This window comes from Lissotriton vulgaris, chromosome 7 (assembly GCF_964263255.1).
Source record: "Lissotriton vulgaris chromosome 7, aLisVul1.2, whole genome shotgun sequence".
Lineage (NCBI taxonomy): Eukaryota > Metazoa > Chordata > Amphibia > Caudata > Salamandridae > Lissotriton > Lissotriton vulgaris.
Window position 1 is genome coordinate 981,599,679 of NC_141695.1, and position 23,913 is coordinate 981,623,591.

At 43.5% G+C, this 23,913-nt stretch overlaps 1 long non-coding RNA gene across 1 annotated transcript; it reads right to left on the minus strand.

The window, feature by feature from the left end:
• Positions 1 to 268: 268 nt before the first annotated feature.
• Positions 269 to 1,354, minus strand: LOC147702828 (uncharacterized). Its single transcript, XR_015297249.1, has 3 exons — positions 1,280 to 1,354; positions 857 to 953; positions 269 to 318 (listed from the first exon to the last, which is right to left on the minus strand). It is a non-coding gene; the product is annotated as an uncharacterized LOC147702828 (long non-coding RNA).
• Between the last annotated feature and the right edge of the window lie 22,559 nt (positions 1,355 to 23,913).

Genomic DNA, 23,913 nt, shown 5'->3' on the forward strand with positions numbered 1-23,913 from the left:
AAAGTGCAAAACAGTCGATTAGGAATCTAAACAGTAAACAAAAGCACACAGCAGCTGACCAAGGTTTCGCACATTAACTTTGTCTGTTTCAGAAATATTTGGTGGTGCCGCTACTCTCACCATCCGCTGCCGTGGATGTATATCTGAGCAATAGTATAGAGAAGTAGAGAGGCGCACTCAATAAAGTCAATGTTCTAAGAGAGTCCAAAGAAAAGCGTAGATCTTCTGTTCTTATTCTAAATGTGTTCTTTATTTTCATATACAACGGCACAGCCAACGCGTTTCATTCCCATTCGTGCCTAGGGAATTTCATCAGGGCTGCAAAAGGATATTAATATACATAAGTTTGTGAAGAACCTTATGTTTAAACATACATATCAAATGGCACTAGTCCAAACTGATTTACAAGGAAATGCTTTTGAAGACAGATTTGCCAGATTTTTAAAAAACAACCATTCCATAGATCCAAACATCTTAGACAGAATCTGCTATTTGCCAAGTGATAGGTTCTAATTATCTCCTTGTGAAAGCAAGTACACCCTCACCGGTACCTTGCTGTCACAAGGCCAGTTCATGCCATAAAGCTTGACACTGGCAATGAGCACCAGACCTTGCCTATTGGAGAGATAGGCACCCGAAAGAGTACAAGTGATTGTGACATGCTAGATGTCGAAAAGAAAGTGTGCGGTCCAAGTGACCATAGTCCAAGATTTAACCATAAGAGTCAAGAAAAAAGAAGAAAGTGTCCCTTAAGAGTCAAGAAAAAGAGTCCCTTAAGGTGCAAAATTGTCGTTGTGTGGTAGTCCAAGAGGCCCTCAACTATCACAAATGGTGACACGGAGATTCTAGGACTCACCAAGTACAAAAAAGTCAGGTCCATGCGACAATCCTAGATGAGGTCACTCCTAGGAAACTGATGTATAAGAATGATCACAGTAGACCAGGATGTATTCCTAAGGTAAAAATAGAATAATATAATATATGGTACATATCATCTCCATAGTGGGATCATAGGTTAAAGTGTTAAAGTAGTAGCCAGACAAGCTTGTCTATGTGTCCCATACTTATTGGGACAAGTTGTGTTTCAAAAAGAACATTACAGCTGTAATGTTCTGCTTAAAATATAGTTCTATGTAAGGAGTGCGGGAGGCCTAAATACACGACACTCCCAAGACCAGAATATTTTATTTTAATTCAAGAAAAAATAAGAAATTATTAAAAACAAGGTCAAAGTAATCCCTTGTGGATTAGTATGTGAAAAAAGGAGACCGTATTATACCTGAAAAAAGCTTCACACTCAATTCCAAATAGAATGGTAATTCGAGACCCCCGTTTAGCTGGAAGGTGTCACTTTGGCTACTCAAGAAGTGTATTGGTTCCGGATCCCTGCGTATGGAAAACGATCAGAAATTGAGATATATACCGTATATGTGGAAAAAACCTTGTGGTCATGCTCCTACATTAAGGAGGATTTACAAAAGGGGGTGGTGATGAACAGAGTGTCTGAGTTAAACAGACCACTCTTACCCAGTCCAAAGATCAGGGCTTGATCCATCACCGTTATTTATCTCACTGCCCCATCCCAGCTCAGAACCTGGCTATATGCAAATCAGTCTGTCCCTGGCCCAGTGCATCATGGGAACAGGGCAGACCAAACTACCAAGCCAATTCTTCACCAGAAAGGAGACAAGCTACCGGGGACCGGTTTCTGGCATTTCAGCCTTCTTCGGCCCGGCTTGCTTGAATCCTGATGGAGCAGTGAGAAAGGGACTCATGTCTGAGTATACCCTGCCACACCTATAGTGGCCAAAAACGATTTACAAAAGGGGGTGGTGATGAACAGAGTGTCTGAGTTAAACAGACCACTCTTACCCAGTCCAAAGATCAGGGCTTGATCCATCACCGTTATTTATCTCACTGCCCCATCCCAGCTCAGAACCTGGCTATATGCAAATCAGTCTGTCCCTGGCCCAGTGCATCATGGGAACAGGGCAGACCAAACTACCAAGCCAATTCTTCACCCGGTAGCTTGTTTCCTTCCCAGTGAAAGAATTGGCTTTTGTAGTTTGGTTTGCCCTGTTCCCATCATGCACTGGGACAGGAACAGACTAATTTGCATACAGCCAGGTTCTGAAACTGGGATGGTGCAGTGAGCTAAAAAACGGTGTTGGATCTAGCCCTGATCTCTTGACTGGGCGAGAGTATTCTGTTTAATTCAGAGACTCTGTCCCTCACCACCCCTTGTTGTAAATATTTTTGTCCACCCTAAGCGTGGAAGGGTATACTCAGATGTGAGTCCCTTGCTCATTGCACCATCAGGATTCAAGCAAGCCGGGCCGAAGAGGCTGAAATGCCAGAAACCGGTCCCCGGTAGCTTGTTTCCTTCCCAGTGAAAGAATTGGCTTTTGTAGTTTGGTTTGCCCTGTTCCCATCATGCACTGGGACAGGAACAGACTAATTTGCATACAGCCAGGTTCTGAAACTGGGATGGTGCAGTGAGCTAAAAAACGGTGTTGGATCTAGCCCTGATCTCTTGACTGGGTGAGAGTATTCTGTTTAATTCAGAGACTCTGTCCCTCACCACCCCTTGTTGTAAATATTTTTGTCCACCCTAAGCGTGGAAGGGTATACTCAGATGTGAGTCCCTTGCTCATTGCACCATCAGGATTCAAGCAAGCCGGGCCGAAGAGGCTGAAATGCCAGAAACCGGTCCCCGGTAGCTTGTTTCCTTCCCAGTGAAAGAATTGGCTTTTGTAGTTTGGTTTGCCCTGTTCCCATCATGCACTGGGACAGGAACAGACTAATTTGCATACAGCCAGGTTCTGAAACTGGGATGGTGCAGTGAGCTAAAAAACGGTGTTGGATCTAGCCCTGATCTCTTGACTGGGTGAGAGTATTCTGTTTAATTCAGAGACTCTGTCCCTCACCACCCCTTGTTGTAAATATTTTTGTCCACCCTAAGCGTGGAAGGGTATACTCAGATGTGAGTCCCTTGCTCATTGCACCATCAGGATTCAAGCAAGCCGGGCCGAAGAGGCTGAAATGCCAGAAACCGGTCCCCGGTAGCTTGTTTCCTTCCCAGTGAAAGAATTGGCTTTTGTAGTTTGGTTTGCCCTGTTCCCATCATGCACTGGGACAGGAACAGACTAATTTGCATACAGCCAGGTTCTGAAACTGGGATGGTGCAGTGAGCTAAAAAACGGTGTTGGATCTAGCCCTGATCTCTTGACTGGGTGAGAGTATTCTGTTTAATTCAGAGACTCTGTCCCTCACCACCCCTTGTTGTAAATATTTTTGTCCACCCTAAGCGTGGAAGGGTATACTCAGATGTGAGTCCCTTGCTCATTGCACCATCAGGATTCAAGCAAGCCGGGCCGAAGAGGCTGAAATGCCAGAAACCGGTCCCCGGTAGCTTGTTTCCTTCCCAGTGAAAGAATTGGCTTTTGTAGTTTGGTTTGCCCTGTTCCCATCATGCACTGGGACAGGAACAGACTAATTTGCATACAGCCAGGTTCTGAAACTGGGATGGTGCAGTGAGCTAAAAAACGGTGTTGGATCTAGCCCTGATCTCTTGACTGGGTGAGAGTATTCTGTTTAATTCAGAGACTCTGTCCCTCATCACCCCTTGTTGTAAATATTTTTGTCCACCCTAAGCGTGGAAGGGTATACTCAGATGTGAGTCCCTTGCTCATTGCACCATCAGGATTCAAGCAAGCCGGGCCGAAGAGGCTGAAATGCCAGAAACCGGTCCCCGGTAGCTTGTTTCCTTCCCAGTGAAAGAATTGGCTTTTGTAGTTTGGTTTGCCCTGTTCCCATCATGCACTGGGACAGGAGCAGACTAATTTGCATACAGCCAGGTTCTGAAACTGGGATGGTGCAGTGAGCTAAAAAACGGTGTTGGATCTAGCCCTGATCTCTTGACTGGGTGAGAGTATTCTGTTTAATTCAGAGACTCTGTCCCTCACCACCCCTTGTTGTAAATATTTTTGTCCACCCTAAGCGTGGAAGGGTATACTCAGATGTGAGTCCCTTGCTCATTGCACCATCAGGATTCAAGCAAGCCGGGCCGAAGAGGCTGAAATGCCAGAAACCGGTCCCCGGTAGCTTGTTTCCTTCCCAGTGAAAGAATTGGCTTTTGTAGTTTGGTTTGCCCTGTTCCCATCATGCACTGGGACCAATCAGTGATCAATCAATCAGTGACACTTATAAAGCGCGCTACATACCCGTGGGGTCTCAAGGCGCTGGGGGGGGGGGAGCCGCTACTGCTCGAACAGCCAGGTCTTCAGCTTCTTCCTGAAGGAGAGGTGGTCTTGGGTCAGGCGCAGGTCGGTCGGGAGGGAGTTCCAGGTCTTGGCGGCCAGGTGGGAGAAGGACCTTCCTCCTGTAGTCGCTCTTCGGATGCGGGGGACGGCGGCGAGGGCGTGGTTGGCTGATCGGAGGTGGCGTTTGGGAGCGTAGAAGTTGACTCGGCTGTTGAGGTAGCTCGGGCCTTGGTCGTGTAGGGCTTTGTGTGCGTGGGTGAGGAGGCGGAAGGTGATTCTTTTGTTGACGGGGAGCCAGTGAAGGTCTCGCAGATGTCCGGAGATGTGGCTGGTTCGTGGGATGTCGAGGATGAGTCTGGCTGAGGCGTTCTGGATCCGCTGGAGTCTCTTCTGGAGCTTGGCGGTGGTCCCGGCGTAGAGGGCGTTGCCGTAGTCCAGTCGGCTGGTGACGAGGGCCTGGGTGACGGTCTTCCTGGTCTCGGTGGGGATCCACCAGAAGATCTTCCGTAGCATGCGTAGGATGTTGAAGCATGCCGAGGAGACGTTGTTGACTTGCCTGGTCATGGAGAGGGAGGAGTCCAGGATGAAGCCCAGGTTGCGTGCATGGTCTGTCGGTTTGGGTGCGGTGCCCAGGGCGGGAGGCCACCAGGAGTCGTCCCAGGCGGAGGGAGAGGAGCCCAGGATGAGGACCTCCGTCTTGTCCGAGTTCAGTTTCAGGCGGCTGGTCGTCATCCACTCGGCTACCTCTTTCATCCCTTCGTGCAGGTTGGCTCTGGCGGCGGCGGGGTCGTTGGTCAGGGAGAGGATCAGCTGGGTGTCGTCGGCGTAGGAGATTATGCTGAGGTTGTGTTTGCGTACGATGGCCGCGAGGGGGCTCATGTAGACGTTGAAGAGGGTGGGGCTCAGAGATGATCCTTGGGGGACGCCGCAGATGACTTCGGTGGCCTCTGACTTGTACGGTGGTAGGCGGACTCTCTGTGTTCTCCCGTCGAGGAAGGAGGTGATCCACTCCAGCGCCTTGTCCTGGATTCCGACGTTGCTGAGGCGCCGTACTAGGGTGCGGTGGCAGACCGTGTCGAATGCCGCGGAGAGGTCTAGGAGGATGAGGGCCGCTGTTTCTCCATTGTCCATCAGGGCTCGGATGTCGTCGGTGGCGGCGATGAGGGCGGTCTCGGTGCTGTGGTTGGCTCGGAAGCCGGACTGTGAGGGGTCGAGGACAGGAACAGACTAATTTGCATACAGCCAGGTTCTGAAACTGGGATGGTGCAGTGAGCTAAAAAACGGTGTTGGATCTAGCCCTGATCTCTTGACTGGGTGAGAGTATTCTGTTTAATTCAGAGACTCTGTCCCTCACCACCCCTTGTTGTAAATATTTTTGTCCACCCTAAGCGTGGAAGGGTATACTCAGATGTGAGTCCCTTGCTCATTGCACCATCAGGATTCAAGCAAGCCGGGCCGAAGAGGCTGAAATGCCAGAAACCGGTCCCCGGTAGCTTGTTTCCTTCCCAGTGAAAGAATTGGCTTTTGTAGTTTGGTTTGCCCTGTTCCCATCATGCACTGGGACAGGAACAGACTAATTTGCATACAGCCAGGTTCTGAAACTGGGATGGTGCAGTGAGCTAAAAAACGGTGTTGGATCTAGCCCTGATCTCTTGACTGGGTGAGAGTATTCTGTTTAATTCAGAGACTCTGTCCCTCACCACCCCTTGTTGTAAATATTTTTGTCCACCCTAAGCGTGGAAGGGTATACTCAGATGTGAGTCCCTTGCTCATTGCACCATCAGGATTCAAGCAAGCCGGGCCGAAGAGGCTGAAATGCCAGAAACCGGTCCCCGGTAGCTTGTTTCCTTCCCAGTGAAAGAATTGGCTTTTGTAGTTTGGTTTGCCCTGTTCCCATCATGCACTGGGACAGGAACAGACTAATTTGCATACAGCCAGGTTCTGAAACTGGGATGGTGCAGTGAGCTAAAAAACGGTGTTGGATCTAGCCCTGATCTCTTGACTGGGTGAGAGTATTCTGTTTAATTCAGAGACTCTGTCCCTCACCACCCCTTGTTGTAAATATTTTTGTCCACCCTAAGCGTGGAAGGGTATACTCAGATGTGAGTCCCTTGCTCATTGCACCATCAGGATTCAAGCAAGCCGGGCCGAAGAGGCTGAAATGCCAGAAACCGGTCCCCGGTAGCTTGTTTCCTTCCCAGTGAAAGAATTGGCTTTTGTAGTTTGGTTTGCCCTGTTCCCATCATGCACTGGGACAGGAACAGACTAATTTGCATACAGCCAGGTTCTGAAACTGGGATGGTGCAGTGAGCTAAAAAACGGTGTTGGATCTAGCCCTGATCTCTTGACTGGGTGAGAGTATTCTGTTTAATTCAGAGACTCTGTCCCTCACCACCCCTTGTTGTAAATACCTACATTAAGGAGGGCATCTTCAGAAAATACAGAGGAATATCTTCGCTGAACGTATGTAATATGTTAAAAGAATGCCAGACAATATATGTAAGGTTGAGTACAATCCTCCTATTATTAATGGCGATGGTAGGCCTTCTCCCCCCCCATTGTCAGCACACTATATATAAGGTATATACTTTCAGACCAGTTATAAACAATGTATTTGCTGAAAAATAACGGCTTGAAGATGAGCCATCTAGACATGTTAAAGCGACCAATACTTATGGGACTAATGTGAGGTAGCAGACAAAACTCCACAAATGGATCACAACACAGTTGATCGGTAACAAGAATTACACACCGACCTCTACCCTCTGCCAGGGGTGTTGCCACCACCTCAGAGCCCCTTGCTCCCCCATTAGCGATACAACGCTAAGAACTAGTGGCTAAACAGCAAGGCATCCAAACATATTAAAACAACCAATACTTGTGTGACGAATGTGAAGTGGCAGACTGACATCCACAAATGAGTCACAGTATACTTGCTCAGAGTTAAATCCCGGCCTCTGCCCCATGCCAGGAATTCTGTCAACACCCCGGGACCACCTACTCCCCCATTAATCAAATATTCCCTAATTGGAATTAGTACCTTAGGGGAAACTCCAAGGCGGAGGGGGGGGTCGGGTGCTCGGTAGAGTAACCGGCTCGAAAGTTGGCTGTAATGCGTTAGTACGCAACGGTACCTGAAAGTAAAAAAGCGGCATAATGTGACCTTCAATAAATACTCGAGTGAGAAATCGACCCAACCACACTGAAGTCCCTGGTAATCTCACGTACCTATAGTGAGGTCTCCGTTCTCCGCCGCTCCTCCTCGTGGATGTTTGGAAGCGGGGTGGTCTCGAAGTGCGCCATATTTAAAGGAGAGCATTTCAGTATCGAGAGGCGGTCACGTGGCGCCGAGCTGAACGTGTTGTTACCCAGAGGGATCCCGTATCTAACGGGGCGGCCATCTTAGAGTGTAGTGAGTGATAGCAAGATTACAGATATTTAGTGTTCCAAGACGTTACATTACGCCCATGATATGAAGAGTTAACCGGGTTGAAATGACGCTAATGTTAAATTAGGATGAATCAGAGAGTCGAATCCTCTTATGCCCCAAAAATAAAAGGAAATTTTTAATAATTGGATCCCCTATGGTATTTAATTGCAATCGTGCCTATAAGAATAAGGGGCAAATGTTAAGACCAGATAATTTAATAATTTGGATCGCCTGTAGTGATTGCTACCGTTGTTCCTATAAAAATAAAGGTCGAACTTTAAGACAAAATTTGCCGATACTGGGATCAGATGGTACTGGGACCAACCCGTGATAACTTCCAGGGGTTGTAAGTCCGAGAGAAAGAGGCCATCTTTGCGTGTGACAGAGAATGGCATATTTCTGGTTTCTACTGGTCCAAAACGTCGTGTTATATCGACGTATTAAAAAAAATGACCAAATTTGAATAAAATGTTATAGCGGTATCTTCTTGTTCCCGAATATGTAATTGATTGTTCCAACCCTTCACAGTCATAAAAAATGGTCGTATCAATAGAGGTATATATGTAATTAATTTGAATATCGAGTCCATTCCCTGAGGTCCGAGCAATATCACAACAGACCTGAGAACTCTTCATTGAATGTTCTAGAATAAGTGCGGAAAACGTCAAAAATCGTAAAAATTAAAAGTGACCCGTTCTGTCCTACTGGATAAAATTGGACACGGTGTATTGCAGCAACAGGATCCAAGGTTGGTACATCTAAAACCAATTTAGCCAAAATCGGGTGTGGATGATGTAAAAATGTTAATAGAAATAGTCAAAGAAAATAGACCGTGAAAGGCAGAATGTGGTAATATGCAAGGAAGTTTCACAATTTGAAAAGAGTACCCCTCAAGGACGGTCCAATATATCAGAAGGAGAATCCCAAAGTATCACTGGAAAACAATCCAATATGTCAGAACAAAGAAAATTGACCACTAGAAAGCAATCCAGTGTATCACAAAAAGGTTACAATGTATGGAAAATCCACATAACAGTACAAACATTGCAATATGGCAAAGGCAGGTATTACACATATAGTAGACAAGGGAAAAATAGAGGAAGAATGTTACAGCAATTTGTTTCTTACAGAGTAACACTATATATTTCCATCTATTCAATCAAGCCTTATCTGCCTCCCCTGTACCTGATGGAGGCAAATATTCCAGCGTTAGATACACACTCAGTTTTTGGTGTTGGGGTGTTATTTTCCCGAAAAGAAGGTGATAGACCTGGTGATGTTAATAATTTATACCAAAAAATAGTGCAACTCTTTGTCGGTGTTATGTCCCCTTTGTGTTGCCCGCAGACGACAGATCCATTTGGCTTCCCTCTGCCTAACCGCTAGTTCTCGGTCACCCCCTCTTTTGTCCTGTGGTATATGATCAATTCCATGGAACCAAAAGGAGGTGTCATCTGGGTGTATCTTGTCATAATGCGAGCTTACTGGATAACATTTATCTTTGCCATTGATAGCCCTACGGTGCTCTTGAATTCTTAGTTTTAGGGGGCGAATGGTGCTCCCCACGTAGATGATATTGCAGCTACATCCCAATACGTAAATTACGAGTGTGGTGTTACAGTTGATGAAGCTGTTTATTTTATAATTTTTTGATGTGTTGTACCTGAAACTTGTAGTTTTGTTTAGGCCTGAGTCGCAAACAATACACGATCCACATGTGTAAAAGCCTAAAGGTTTAGATGGAAACCATGATTCACGTGGAGTGGTTGTGTAACTTTGGCACAGGTCATCCCTGAGGGATCTCCCTTTTCTGTATGAGATGAGTGGTCTGTTAGGTATTAGATCCCGTAGCCCGGAGGCATTTTGCAGGATCCCCCAATGCTTTCTGAGCACATTATGAATTCTGTTACTGTTAGAATTGTATTGGGTTGTGAAAGTAATACTACGGTCCATTTTTTTGTGTTGCGTGGAGTTGGCGTGTGATGTAGTTATTAGAGTGTCTTCCCTGCGTAAGTTCTTTGCTTTCTGTATGGCTGCATCAACCACTTTTTGATTGTAGCCCCTCTTGAGGAACCTGTTTTTTGTAGTGGTCAGATTTAGAGCATAGGTGTGTTCTTCACTACAGTTTCTGCGTAGTCTTACCTTCTCACCGTATGGTATGTTGTTGATTACAGCGTGAGTGTGGGCACTATCCGCATGCAGTATCGCATTGCATGAGGTTTCCTTCCTATATAGGTTACTGTGTACTGTACCCTCCTTGACATAAAAACAAATGTCCAGGAAGTTGATAGTTTCTCTGCTGTGTGTCATGGTTAGTTTTACATTATGTTTGTTATTGTTCAAATATGCGTGAAATTGTAGTAAAGATTCCACTGAACCAGACCACAGTACAAGGATATCGTCAATGTACCTCCCCCAGAACACGATGTGTTCAGTCCAGGGGGAGGCACATTTGTTCCAGGCATGCATCTTTTCGAAATGGCCCATTAATAAACAGGCATACGATGGCGCAGCCTTAGAACCCATGGCCGTTCCACGGGTCTGATGATACCAGACAGAATCATGAAAGAAGTATTTGTTGTTAAGGATAATGTCCATCATGTCCAGTATCATGTTATTCAAATCATGCTTGTCCGCTGGTTCCCTATCCAAAAAAGATTGTACTGCCTCCATGCCAATATCTCCATGAATACAGGGATAAAGGCTTTCAACGTCAAATGTGACGAAAAAGAGTTCATCTGACCACTGAAAATTATTGAGCTTAGCTAGAATATCTTTACTGTGTTTTATATATGATGGAAGATCCATCACATATTTCTGTAGATGGAGGTCCACGAATTCTGAAATTTTCTCCGTGGGAGACCCAATTCCGGAAACGATAGGGCGTCCTGGTGGAAAAGCCCCGCCCTTGTGGACTTTAGGCAAGATGTATATACAGGGGAATCTTGCCTTAGTCACCCTGAGATATTTCAATTCATCCTCAGATAAGATGCCAGTTTCTTTCCATTCTAGCAGTTTGGCTGTTATCATACCTGTTACTTCCATGGTGGGGTTGTGAGGAATGCGTTTATAGCAACTCGTATCGCTGAGTTGGCGATTGATCTCGGACATATAATCGCATAGATTCATAACCACAACATTACCGCCCTTGTCCGCCTCTTTAATGACAATTGTTTTGTCAGCCTTGAGCTTTTCAAGGGCCTGTCGTTGTTTGGCGGTAATGTTGTGGTTAGGGATAGTGGAAAATGCTCCGGTGTCCTCAAGTTTGTATAGATCTGCAGACACCCTTTCATAAAAGGTGTCAATACTTGGATGATAGTTAAAGGTAGGAGTAAACGAGGACTCACATCTAAGATGACTGTCCATGCTGTAATCCTGTTCTATTGCCAAATCCCTTAACATAGTGGTCATGTCCTGTTCGTGTTCCTCGTCTAGGTTATATAATAGAAGAGCAGTGCGGATGTCAGCTACTGTGTGTGGGACTAGTGGGTTGGTCTCTCTCTGTGGTGGAGCCCTAGGTGTTTGCCGTGAAAAGAAGTCTTTTAATTTCAACAGTCTAGTAAACTTATTGAGATCAATATGTACATTGGTCATATCACCATGCTGGACTGGGCAAAAACTCAAACCTTTACTCAGAACAGCCAATTCGTTTTCATCAAGCATTTTATTTGACAAGTTAACAATCTTTAGATCAGCAGTACATTCTGAGGCACAAAATTCTTGGGTGGGAGTGGGCAAGATTGACATTTCTGTTTCGCTCCCATCCCTGTTTTGGGTATTGCTCCTGTTTCTATACCTGGCCTTTGCCCGCCTTCCGCCCCTCCTTGTCTTGGTATAGCCCTTGGAGGTTTGGGTTGGTCCTTTTTTTGTTGTAGACGACTGCTCGTCCGTATTTTGGCTAGCTCCTTCTGAAAAGAAGAAGCCCCTTCTCCTAAAGGGAGCTCAGTTATTGAGTTGGACCTAGTACTATTCACAGAAGCAGTGGATGCTCCACTTTCAGATCGCGTCTCCTCACTTATTTCCCTCTCTTCGCGCACTCTCTTTCTTTCTTCTGCCCCTTGAATTTGATCAAATTTCTTGGCGAACGTGTATATTCACCCATCTCTATAGTCCCTGTCATTTTGCCTGATTTTTTTCAGTTTTTTTTCTTTTAGATAAATCTGATGTTCTTCCATAACTTTTTTTAGTATGGCAAAGTTCTTCTCTATGAGATCTTTTGGTTCCAATCCATTAATTTCCGTTATCAATGCGTCAATTTCGGCCATCAGTTTATCGCCTTTTTCTTGGGCATGACGGATCAATATTCTCATCATGACCTCTGAGGCATGTTCTAAATTACCCTCCCACTCTTTGAGTATATCTTCTCCTAGATCTTCAAATGTTGGAAATAGTAGAATTCTCAAGCCCCTAGGGACTTTTTTGTTAGATAAATATTGAGTTAGGGTGGCCCCATCCCACCAGCGTGATAGTTCTAATTTTTTCAGATGCTCTAATTTGAGGAATAGGGTTTTTAACCTGGGTTTGCTGGTTTCAGCCACAGTAGGTGTCTCGTTGGATCTATTGGGACCAAAGAGGTTGAGAGCCATTTCCTCCCTCCCATCTCCAAAATGAGGCATTCTAATGAAAACAGTTGTGATGAATAAAGTAAAGTGCAAAACAGTCGATTAGGAATCTAAACAGTAAACAAAAGCACACAGCAGCTGACCAAGGTTTCGCACATCAACTTTGTCTGTTTCAGAAATATTTGGTGGTGCCGCTACTCTCACCATCCGCTGCCGTGGATGTATATCTGAGCAATAGTATAGAGAAGTAGAGAGGCGCACTCAATAAAGTCAATGTTCTAAGAGAGTCCAAAGAAAAGCGTAGATCTTCTGTTCTTATTCTAAATGTGTTCTTTATTTTCATATACAACGGCACAGCCAACGCGTTTCATTCCCATTCGTGCCTAGGGAATTTCATCAGGGCTGCAAAAGGATATTATTGTACATAAGTTTGTGAAGAACCTTATGTTTAAACATACATATAAAATGGCACTAGTCCAAACTGATTTACAAGGAAATGCTTTTGAAGACAGATTTGCCAGATTTTTAAAAAACAACCATCCCATAGATCCAAACATCTTAGACAGAATCTGCTATTTGCCAAGTGATAGGTTCTAATTATCTCCTTGTGAAAGCAAGTACACCCTCACCGATACCTTGCTGTCACACGGCCAGTTCATGCCATAAAGCTTGACACTGGCAATGAGCACCAGACCTTGCCTATTGGAGAGATAGGCACCCGAAAGTGTACAAGTGATTGTGACATGCTAGATGTCGAAAAGAAAGTGTGCGGTCCAAGTGACCATAGTCCAAGATTTAACCATAAGAGTCAAGAAAAAAGAAGAAAGTGTCCCTTAAGAGTCAAGAAAAAGAGTCCCTTAAGGTGCAAAATTGTCGTAGTGTGGTAGTCCAAGAGGCCCTCAACTATCACAAATGGTGACACGGAGATTCTAGGACTCACCAAGTACAAAAAAGTCAGGTCCATGCGACAATCCAAGATGAGGTCACTCCTAGGAAACTGATGTATAAGAATGATCACAGTAGACCAGGATGTATTCCTAAGGTAAAAATAGAATAATATAATATATGGTACATATCATCTCCATAGTGGGATCAAAGTTTAAAGTGTTAAAGTAGTAGCCAGACAAGCTTGTCTATGTGTCCCATACTTATTGGGACAAGTTGTGTTTCAAAAAGAACATTACAGCTGTAATGTTCTGCTTAAAATATAGTTCTATGTAAGGAGTGCGGGAGGCCTAAATACACGACACTCCCAAGACCAGAATATTTTATTTTAATTCAAGAAAAAAGAAGAAATTATTAAAAACAAGGTCAAAGTAATCCCTTGTGGATTAGTATGTGAAAAAAGGAGACTGTATTATACCTGAAAAAAGCTTCACACTCAATTCCAAATAGAATGGTAATTCGAGACCCCCGGTTAGCTGGAAGGTGTCACTTTGGCAACTCAAGAAGTGTATTGGTTCCGGATCCCTGCGTATGGAAAACGATCAGAAATTGAGATATATACCGTATATGTGGAAAAAACCTTGTGGTCATGCTCCTACATTAAGGAGGGCATCTTCAGAAAATACAGAGGAATATCTTTGCTGAACGTATGTAATATGTTAAAAGAATGCCAGACAATATATGTAAGGTTGAGTACAATCCTCCTATTATTAATGGCGATGGTAGGCCTTCTCCCCCCCCATTGTCAGCACACTATATATAAGGTATATACTTTCAGACCAGTTATAAACAATGTATTTGCTGAAAAATAACGGCTTGAAGATGAGCCATCTAGACATGTTAAAGCGACCAATACTTATGGGACTAATGTGAGGTAGCAGACAAAACTCCACAAATGGATCACAACACAGTTGATCGGTAACAAGAATTACACACCGACCTCTACCCTCTTCCCGGTGTGTTGCCACCACCTCAGAGCCCCTTGTTCCCCCATTGGCGATACAACGCTAAGAATTAGTGGCTATACAGCAAGGCATCCAAACATATTAAAACAACCAATACTTGTGTGACTAATGTGAAGTGGCAGACTGACATCCACAAATGAGTCACAGTATACTTGCTCAGAGTTAAATCCCGGCCTCTGCCCCATGCCAGGAATTCTGTCAACACCCCGGGACCACCTACTCCCCCATTAATCAAATATTCCCTAATTGGAATTAGTACCTTAGGGGAAACTCCAAGGCGGAGGGGGGGGTCGGGTGCTCGGTAGAGTAACCGGCTCGAAAGTTGGGTGTAATGCGTTAGTACGCAACGGTACCTGAAAGTAAAAAAGCAGCATAATGTGACCTTCAATAAATACTCGAGTGAGAAATCGACCCAACCACACTGAAGTCCCTGGTAGTCTCACGTACCTATAGTGAGGTCTCCGTTCTCCGCCGCTCCTCCTCGTGGATGTTTGGAAGCGGGGTGGTCTCGGAAAGTGCCATATTTAAAGGAGAGCATTTCAGTATCGAGAGGCGGTCACGTGGCGCCGAGCTGAACGTGTTGTTACCCAGAGGGATCCCGTATCTAACGGGGCGGCCATCTTAGAGTGTAGTGAGTGATAGCAAGATTACAGATATTTAGTGTTCCAAGACGTTACATTACGCCCATGATATGAAGAGTTAACCGGGTTGAAATGACGCTAATGTTAAATTAGGATGAATCAGAGAGTCGAATCCTCTTATGCCCCAAAAATAAAAGGACATTTTTAATAATTGGATCCCCTATGGTATTTAATTGCAATCGTGCCTATAAGAATAAGGGCCAAACGTTAAGACCAGATAATTTAATAATTTGGATCGCCTGTAGTGATTGCTACCGTTGTTCCTATAAAAATAAAGGTCGAACTTTAAGACAATATTTGCCGATACTGGGATCAGATGGTACTGGGACCAACCCGTGATAACTTCCAGGGGTTGTAAGTCCGAGAGAAAGAGGCCATCTTTGCGTGTGACAGAGAATGGCATATTTCTGGTTTCTACTGGTCCAAAACGTCGTGTTATATCGACGTATTAAAAAAAATGACCAAATTTGAATAAAATGTTATAGCGGTATCTTCTTGTTCCCGAATAGGTAATTGATTGTTCCAACCCTTCACAGTCATAAAAAATGGTCGTATCAACAGAGGTATATATGTAATTATTTTGAATATCAAGTCCATTCCCTGAGGTCCGAGCAATATCACAACAGACCTGAGAACTCTTCATTGAATGTTCTAGAATAAGTGCGGAAAACGTCAAAAATCGTAAAAATTAAAAGTGACCCGTTCTTTCCTACTGGATAAAATTGGACACGGTGTATTGCAGCAACAGGATCCAAGGTTGGTACATCTAAAACCAATGTAGCCAAAATCGGGTGTGGATGATGTAAAAATGTTAATAGAAATAGTCAAAGAAAATAGACAGTGAAAGGCAGAATGTGGTAATATGCAAGGAAGTTTCCCAATTTGAAAAGAGTACCCCTCAAGGACGGTCCAATATATCAGAAGGAGAATCCCAAAGTATCACTGGAAAACAATCCAATCTGTCAGAACAAAGAAAATTGGCCACTAGAAAGCAATCCAGTGTATCACAAAAAGGTTACAATGTATGGAAAATCCACATAACAGTACAAACATTGCAATATGGCAAAGGCAGGTATTACACATATAGTAGACAAGAGAAAAATAGAGGAAGAATGTTACAGCAATTTGTTTCTTACAGAGTAACACTATATATTTCCATCTATTCAATCAAGCCTTATCTGCCTCCCCTGTACCTGATGGAGGCAAATATTCCAGCGTTAGATACACACTCAGTTTTTGGTGTTGGGGTGTTATTTTCCCGAAAAGAAGGTGATAGACCTGGTGATGTTATTAATTTATACCAAAAAATAGTGCAACTCTTTGTCGGTGTTATGTCCCCTTTGTGTTGCCCGCAGATGACAGATCCATTTGGCTTCCCTCTGCCTAACCGCTAGTTCTCGGTCACCCCCTCTTTTGTCCTGTGGTATATGATCAATTCCATGGAACCAAAAGGAGGTGTCATCTGGGTGTATCTTGTCATAATGCGAGCTTACTGGATTACATTTATCTTTGCCATTGATAGCCCTACGGTGCTCTTGAATTCTTAGTTTTAGGGGGCGAATGGTGCTCCCCACGTAGATGATATTGCAGCTACATCCCAATACGTAAATTACGTGTGTGGTGTTACAGTTGATGAAGCTGTTTATTTTATAATTTTTTGATGTGTTGTACCTGAAACTTGTAGTTTTGTTTAGGCCTGAGTCGCAAACAATACACGATCCACATGTGTAAAAGCCTAAAGGTTTAGATGGAAACCATGATTCACGTGGAGTGGTTGTGTAACTTTGGCACAGGTCATCCCTGAGGGATCTCCCTTTTCTGTATGAGATGAGTGGTCTGTTAGGTATTAGATCCCGTAGCCCGGAGGCATTTTGCAGGATCCCCCAATGCTTTCTGAGCACATTATGAATTCTGTTACTGTTAGAATTGTATTGGGTTGTGAAAGTAATACTACGGTCCATTTTTTTGTGTTGCGTGGAGTTGGCGTGTGATGTAGTTATTAGAGTGTCTTCCCTGCGTAAGTTCTTTGCTTTCTGTATGGCTGCATCAACCACTTTTTGATTGTAGCCCCTCTTGAGGAACCTGTTTTTTGTAGTGGTCAGATTTTGAGCATGTGTGTGTTTTTCACTACAGTTTCTGCGTAGTCTTACCTTCTCACCGTATGGTATGTTGTTGATTACAGCGTGAGTGTGGGCACTATCCGCATGCAGTATCGCATTGCATGAGGTTTCCTTCCTATATAGGTTACTGTGTACTGTACCCTCCTTGACATAAAAACAAATGTCCAGGAAGTTGATAGTTTCTCTGCTGTGTGTCATGGTTAGTTTTACATTATGTTTGTTATTGTTCAAATATGCGTGAAATTGTAGTAAAGATTCCACTGAACCAGACCACAGTACAATGATATCGTCAATGTACCTCCCCCAGAACACGATGTGTTCAGTCCAGGGGGAGGCACATTTGTTCCAGGCATGCATCTTTTCGAAATAGCCCATTAATAAACAGGCATACGATGGCGCAGCCTTAGAACCCATGGCCGTTCCACGGGTCTGATGATACCAGACAGAATCATGAAAGAAGTATTTGTTGTTAAGGATAATGTCCATCATGTCCAGTATCATGTTATTCAAATCATGCTTGTCCGCTGGTTCCCTATCCAAAAAAGATTGTACTGCCTCCATGCCAATATCTCCATGAATACAGGTATAAAGGCTTTCAACGTCAAATGTGACGAAAAAGAGTTCATCTGACCACTGAAAATTATTGAGCTTAGCTAGAATATCTTTACTGTGTTTTATATATGATGGAAGATCCATCACATATTTCTGTAGATGGAGGTCCACGAATTCTGAAATTTTCTCCGTGGGAGACCCAATTCCGGAAATGATAGGGCGTCCTGGTGGAAAAGCCCCGCCCTTGTGGACTTTAGGCAAGATGTATATGCAGGGGAATCTTGGCTTAGTCACCCTGAGATATTTCAATTCATCCTCAGATAAGAGGCCAGTTTCTTTCCATTCTAGCAGTTTGGCTGTTATCATACCTGTTACTTCCATGGTGGGGTTGTGAGGAATGCGTTTATAGCAACTCGTATCGCTGAGTTGGCGATTGATCTCGGACATATAATCGCATAGATTCATAACCACAACATTACCGCCCTTGTCCGCCTCTTTAATGACAATTGTTTTGTCAGCCTTGAGCTTTTCAAGGGCCTGTCGTTGTTTGGCGGTAATGTTGTGGTTAGGGATAGTGGAAAATGCTCCGGTGTCCTCAAGTTTGTATAGATCTGCAGACACCCTTTCATAAAAGGTGTCAATACTTGGATGATAGTTAAAGGTAGGAGTAAACGAGGACTCACATCTAAGATGACTGTCCATGCTGTAATCCTGTTTTATTGCCAAATCCCTTAACATAGTGGTCATGTCCTGTTCGTGTTCCTCGTCTAGGTTATATAATAGAAGAGCAGTGCGGATGTCAGCTACTGTGTGTGGGACTAGTGGGTTGGTCTCTCTCTGTGGTGGAGCCCTAGGTGTTTGCCGTGAAAAGAAGTCTTTTAATTTCAACAGTCTAGTAAACTTATAGAGATCAATATGTACATTGATCATATCACCATGCTGGACTGGGCAAAAACTCAAACCTTTACTCAGAACAGCCAATTCGTTTTCATCAAGCATTTTATTTGACAGGTTAACAATCTTTAGATCAGCAGTACATTCTGAGGCACAAAATTCTTGGGTGGGAGTGGGCAAGATTGTCATTTCTGTTTCGCTCCCATCCCTGTTTTGGGTATTGCTCCTGTTTCTATACCTGGCCTTTGCCGGCCTTCCGCCCCTCCTTGTCTTGGTATAGCCCTTGGAGGTTTGGGTTGGTCCTTTTTTTGTTGTAGACGACTGCTCGTCCGTATTTTGGCTAGCTCCTTCTGAAAAGAAGAAGCCCCTTCTCCTAAAGGGAGCTCAGTTATTGAGTTGGACCTAGTACTATTCACAGAAGCAGTGGATGCTCCACTTTCAGATCGCGTCTCCTCACTTATTTCCCTCTCTTCGCGCACTCTCTTTCTTTCTTCTGCCCCTTGAATTTGATCAAATTTCTTGGCGAACGTGTATATTCACCCGTCTCTATAGTCCCTGTCATTTTGCCTGATTTTTTTCAGTTTTTTTTCTTTTAGATAAATCTGATGTTCTTCCATAACTTTTTTTAGTATGGCAAAGTTCTTCTCTATGAGATCTTTTGGTTCCAATCAATTAATTTCCGTTATCAATGCGTCAATTTCGGCCATCAGTTTATCGCCTTTTTCTTGGGCATGACGGATCAATATTCTCATCATGACCTCTGAGGCATGTTCTAAATTACCCTCCCACTCTTTGAGTAGATCTTCTCCTAGATCTTCAAATGTTGGAAATAGTAGAATTCTCAAGCCCCTAGGGACTTTTTTGTTAGATAAATATTGAGTGAGGGCGGCCCCATCCCACCAGCGTGATAGTTCTAATTTTTTCAGACGCTCTAATTTGAGGAATAGGGTTTTTAACCTGGGTTTGCTGGTTTCAGCCACAGTAGGTGTCTCGTTGGATCTATTGGGACCAAAGAGGTTGAGAGCCATTTCCTCCCTCCCATCTCCAAAATGAGGCATTCTAATGAAAACAGTTGTGACAAATAAAGTAAAGTGCAAAACAGTCGATTAGGAATCTAAACAGTAAACAAAAGCACACAGCAGCTGACCAAGGTTTCGCACATCAACTTTGTCTGTTTCAGAAATATTTGGTGGTGCCGCTACTCTCACCATCCGCTGCCGTGGATGTATATCTGAGCAATAGTATAGAGAAGTAGAGAGGCGCACTCAATAAAGTCAATGTTCTAAGAGAGTCCAAAGAAAAGTGTAGATCTTCTGTTCTTATTCTAAATGTGTTCTTTATTTTCATATACAACGGCACAGCCAACGCGTTTCATTCCCATTCGTGCCTAGGGAATTTCATCAGGGCTGCAAAAGGATATTAATATACATAAGTTTGTGAAGAACCTTATGTTTAAACATACATATAAAATGGCACTAGTCCAAACTGATTTACAAGGAAATGCTTTTGAAGACAGATTTGCCAGATTTTTAAAAAACAACCATCCCATAGATCCAAACATCTTAGACAGAATCTGCTATTTGCCAAGTGATAGGTTCTAATTATCTCCTTGTGAAAGCAAGTACACCCTCACCGGTACCTTGCTGTCACACGGCCAGTTCATGCCATAAAGCTTGACACTGGCAATGAGCACCAGACCTTGCCTATTGGAGAGATAGGCACCCGAAAGAGTACAAGTGATTGTGACATGCTAGATGTCGAAAAGAAAGTGTGCGGTCCAAGTGACCATAGTCCAAGATTTAACCATAAGAGTCAAGAAAAAATAAGAAAGTGTCCCTTAAGAGTCGAGAAAAAGAGTCCCTTAAGGTGCAAAATTGTCATAGTGTGGTAGTCCAAGAGGCTCTCAACTATCACAAATGGTGACACAGAGATTCTAGGACTCACCAAGTACAAAAAAGTCAGGTCCATGCGACAATCCAAGATGAGGTCACTCCTAGGAAACTGATGTATAAGAATGATCACAGTAGACCAGGATGTATTCCTAAGGTAAAAATAGAATAATATAATATATGGTACATATCATCTCCATAGTGGGATCAAAGTTTAAAGTGTTAAAGTAGTAGCCAGACAAGCTTGTCTATGTGTCCCATACTTATTGGGACAAGTTGTGTTTCAAAAATTACATTACAGCTGTAATGTTCTGCTTAAAATATAGTTCTATGTAAGGAGTGCGGGAGGCCTAAATACACGACACTCCCAAGACCAGAATATTTTATTTTAATTCAAGAAAAAAGAAGAAATTATTAAAAACAAGGTCAAAGTAATCCCTTGTGGATTAGTATGTGAAAAAAGGAGACTGTATTATACCTGAAAAAAGCTTCACACTCAATTCCAAATAGAATGGTAATTCGAGACCCCCGGTTAGCTGGAAGGTGTCACTTTGGCAACTCAAGAAGTGTATTGGTTCCGGATCCCTGCGTATGGAAAACGATCAGAAATTGAGATATATACCGTATATGTGGAAAAAACCTTGTGGTCATGCTCCTACATTAAGGAGGGCATCTTCAGAAAATACAGAGGAATATCTTCGCTGAACGTATGTAATATGTTAAAAGAATGCCAGACAATATTTGTAAGGTTGAGTACAATCCTCCTATTATTAATGGCGATGGTAGGCCTTCTCCCCCCCCCATTGTCAGCACACTATATATAAGGTATATACTTTCAGACCAGTTATAAACAATGTATTTGCTGAAAAATAACGGCTTGAAGATGAGCCATCTAGACATGTTAAAGCGACCAATACTTATGGGACTAATGTGAGGTAGCAGACAAAACTCCACAAATGGATCACAACACAGTTGATCGGTAACAAGAATTACACACCGACCTCTACCCTCTGCCAGGGGTGTTGCCACCACCTCAGAGCCCCTTGCTCCCCCATTGGCGATACAACGCTAAGAATTAGTGGCTATACAGCAAGGCATCCAAACATATTAAAACAACCAATACTTGTGTGACTAATGTGAAGTGGCAGACTGACATCCACATATGAGTCACAGTATACTTGCTCAGAGTTAAATCCCGGCCTCTGCCCCATGCCAGGAATTCTGTCAACACCCCGGGACCACCTACTCCCCCATTAATCAAATATTCCCTAATTGGAATTAGTACCTTAGGGGAAACTCCAAGGCGGAGGGGGGGGTCGGGTGCTCGGTAGAGTAACCGGCTCGAAAGTTGGGTGTAATGCGTTAGTACGCACCGGTACCTGAAAGTAAAAAAGCGGCATAATGTGACCTTCAATAAATACTCGAGTGAGAAATCGACCCAACCACACTGAAGTCCCTGGTAGTCTCACGTACCTATAGTGAGGTCTCCGTTCTCCGCCGCTCCTCCTCGTGGATGTTTGGAAGCGGGGTGGTCTCAGAGTGCGCCATATTTAAAGGAGAGCATTTCAGTATTGAGAGGCGGTCACGTGGCGCCGAGCTGAACGTGTTGTTACCCAGAGGGATCCCGTATCTAACGGGGCGGCCATCTTAGAGTGTAGTGAGTGATAGCAAGATTACAGATATTTAGTGTTCCAAGACGTTACATTACGCCCATGATATGAAGAGTTAACCGGGTTGAAATGACGCTAATGTTAAATTAGGATGAATCAGAGAGTCGAATCCTCTTATGCCCCAAAAATAAAAGGACATTTTTAATAATTGGATCCCCTATGCAATCGTGCCTATAAGAATAAGGGCCAAATGTTAAGACCAGATAATTTAATAATTTGGATCGCCTGTAGTGATTGCTACCGTTGTTCCTATAAAAATAAAGGTCGAACTTTAAGACAATATTTGCCGATACTGGGATCAGATGGTACTGGGACCAACCTGTGATAACTTCCAGGGGTTGTAAGTCCGAGAGAAAGAGGCCATCTTTGCGTGTGACAGAGAATGGCATATTTCTGGTTTCTACTGGTCCAAATTGTCTTGTTATATCGACGTATTAAAAAAAATGACCAAATTTTAATAAAATGTTATAGCGGTATCTTCTTGTTCCCGAATAGGTAATTGATTGTTCCAACCCTTCACAGTCATAAAAAATGGTCGTATCAACAGAGGTATATATGTAATTATTTTGAATATCGAGTCCATTCCCTGAGGTCCGAGCAATATCACAACAGACCTGAGAACTCTTCATTGAATGTTCTAGAATAAGTGCGGAAAACGTCAAAAATCGTAAAAATTAAAAGTGACCCGTTCTGTCCTACTGGATAAAATTGGACACGGTGTATTGCAGCAACAGGATCCAAGGTTGGTACATCTAAAACCAATGTAGCCAAAATCGGGTGTGGATGATGTAAAAATGTTAATAGAAATAGTCAAAGAAAATAGACAGTGAAAGGCAGAATGTGGTAATATGCAAGGAAGTTTCCCAATTTGAAAAGAGTACCCCTCAAGGACGGTCCAATATATCAGAAGGAGAATCCCAAAGTATCACTGGAAAACAATCCAATCTGTCAGAACAAAGAAAATTGGCCACTAGAAAGCAATCCAGTGTATCACAAAAAGGTTACAATGTATGGAAAATCCACATAACAGTACAAACATTGCAATATGGCAAAGGCAGGTATTACACATATAGTAGACAAGGGAAAAATAGAGGAAGAATGTTACAGCAATTTGTTTCTTACAGAGTAACACTATATATTTCCATCTATTCAATCAAGCCTTATCTGCCTCCCCTGTACCTGATGGAGGCAAATATTCCAGCGTTAGATACACACTCAGTTTTTGGTGTTGGGGTGTTATTTTCCCGAAAAGAAGGTGATAGACCTGGTGATGTTATTAATTTATACCAAAAAATAGTGCAACTCTTTGTCGGTGTTATGTCCCCTTTGTGTTGCCCGCAGACGACAGATCCATTTGGCTTCCCTCTGCCTAACCGCTAGTTCTCGGTCACCCCCTCTTTTGTCCTGTGGTATATGATCAATTCCATGGAACCAAAAGGAGGTGTCATCTGGGTGTATCTCGTCATAATGCGAGCTTACTGGATAACGTTTATCTTTGCCATTGATAGCCCAACGGTGCTCTTGAATTCTTAGTTTTAGGGGGCGAATGGTGCTCCCCACGTAGAAGATATTGCAGCTACATCCCAATACGTAAATTACGTGTGTGGTGTTACAGTTGATGAAGCTGTTTATTTTATAATTTTTTGATGTGTTGTACCTGAAACTTGTAGTTTTGTTTAGGCCTGAGTCGCAAACAATACACGATCCACATGTGTAAAAGCCTAAAGGTTTAGATGGAAACCATGATTCACGTGGAGTGGTTGTGTAACTTTGGCATAGGTCATCCCTCAGGGATCTCCGTTTTCTGTATGAGATGAGTGGTCTGTTAGGTATTAGATCCCGTAGCCCGGAGGCATTTTGCAGGATCCCCCAATGCTTTCTGAGCACATTATGAATTCTGTTACTGTTAGAATTGTATTGGGTTGTGAAAGTAATACTACGGTCCATTTTTTTGTGTTGCGTGGAGGTGGCGTGTGATGTAGT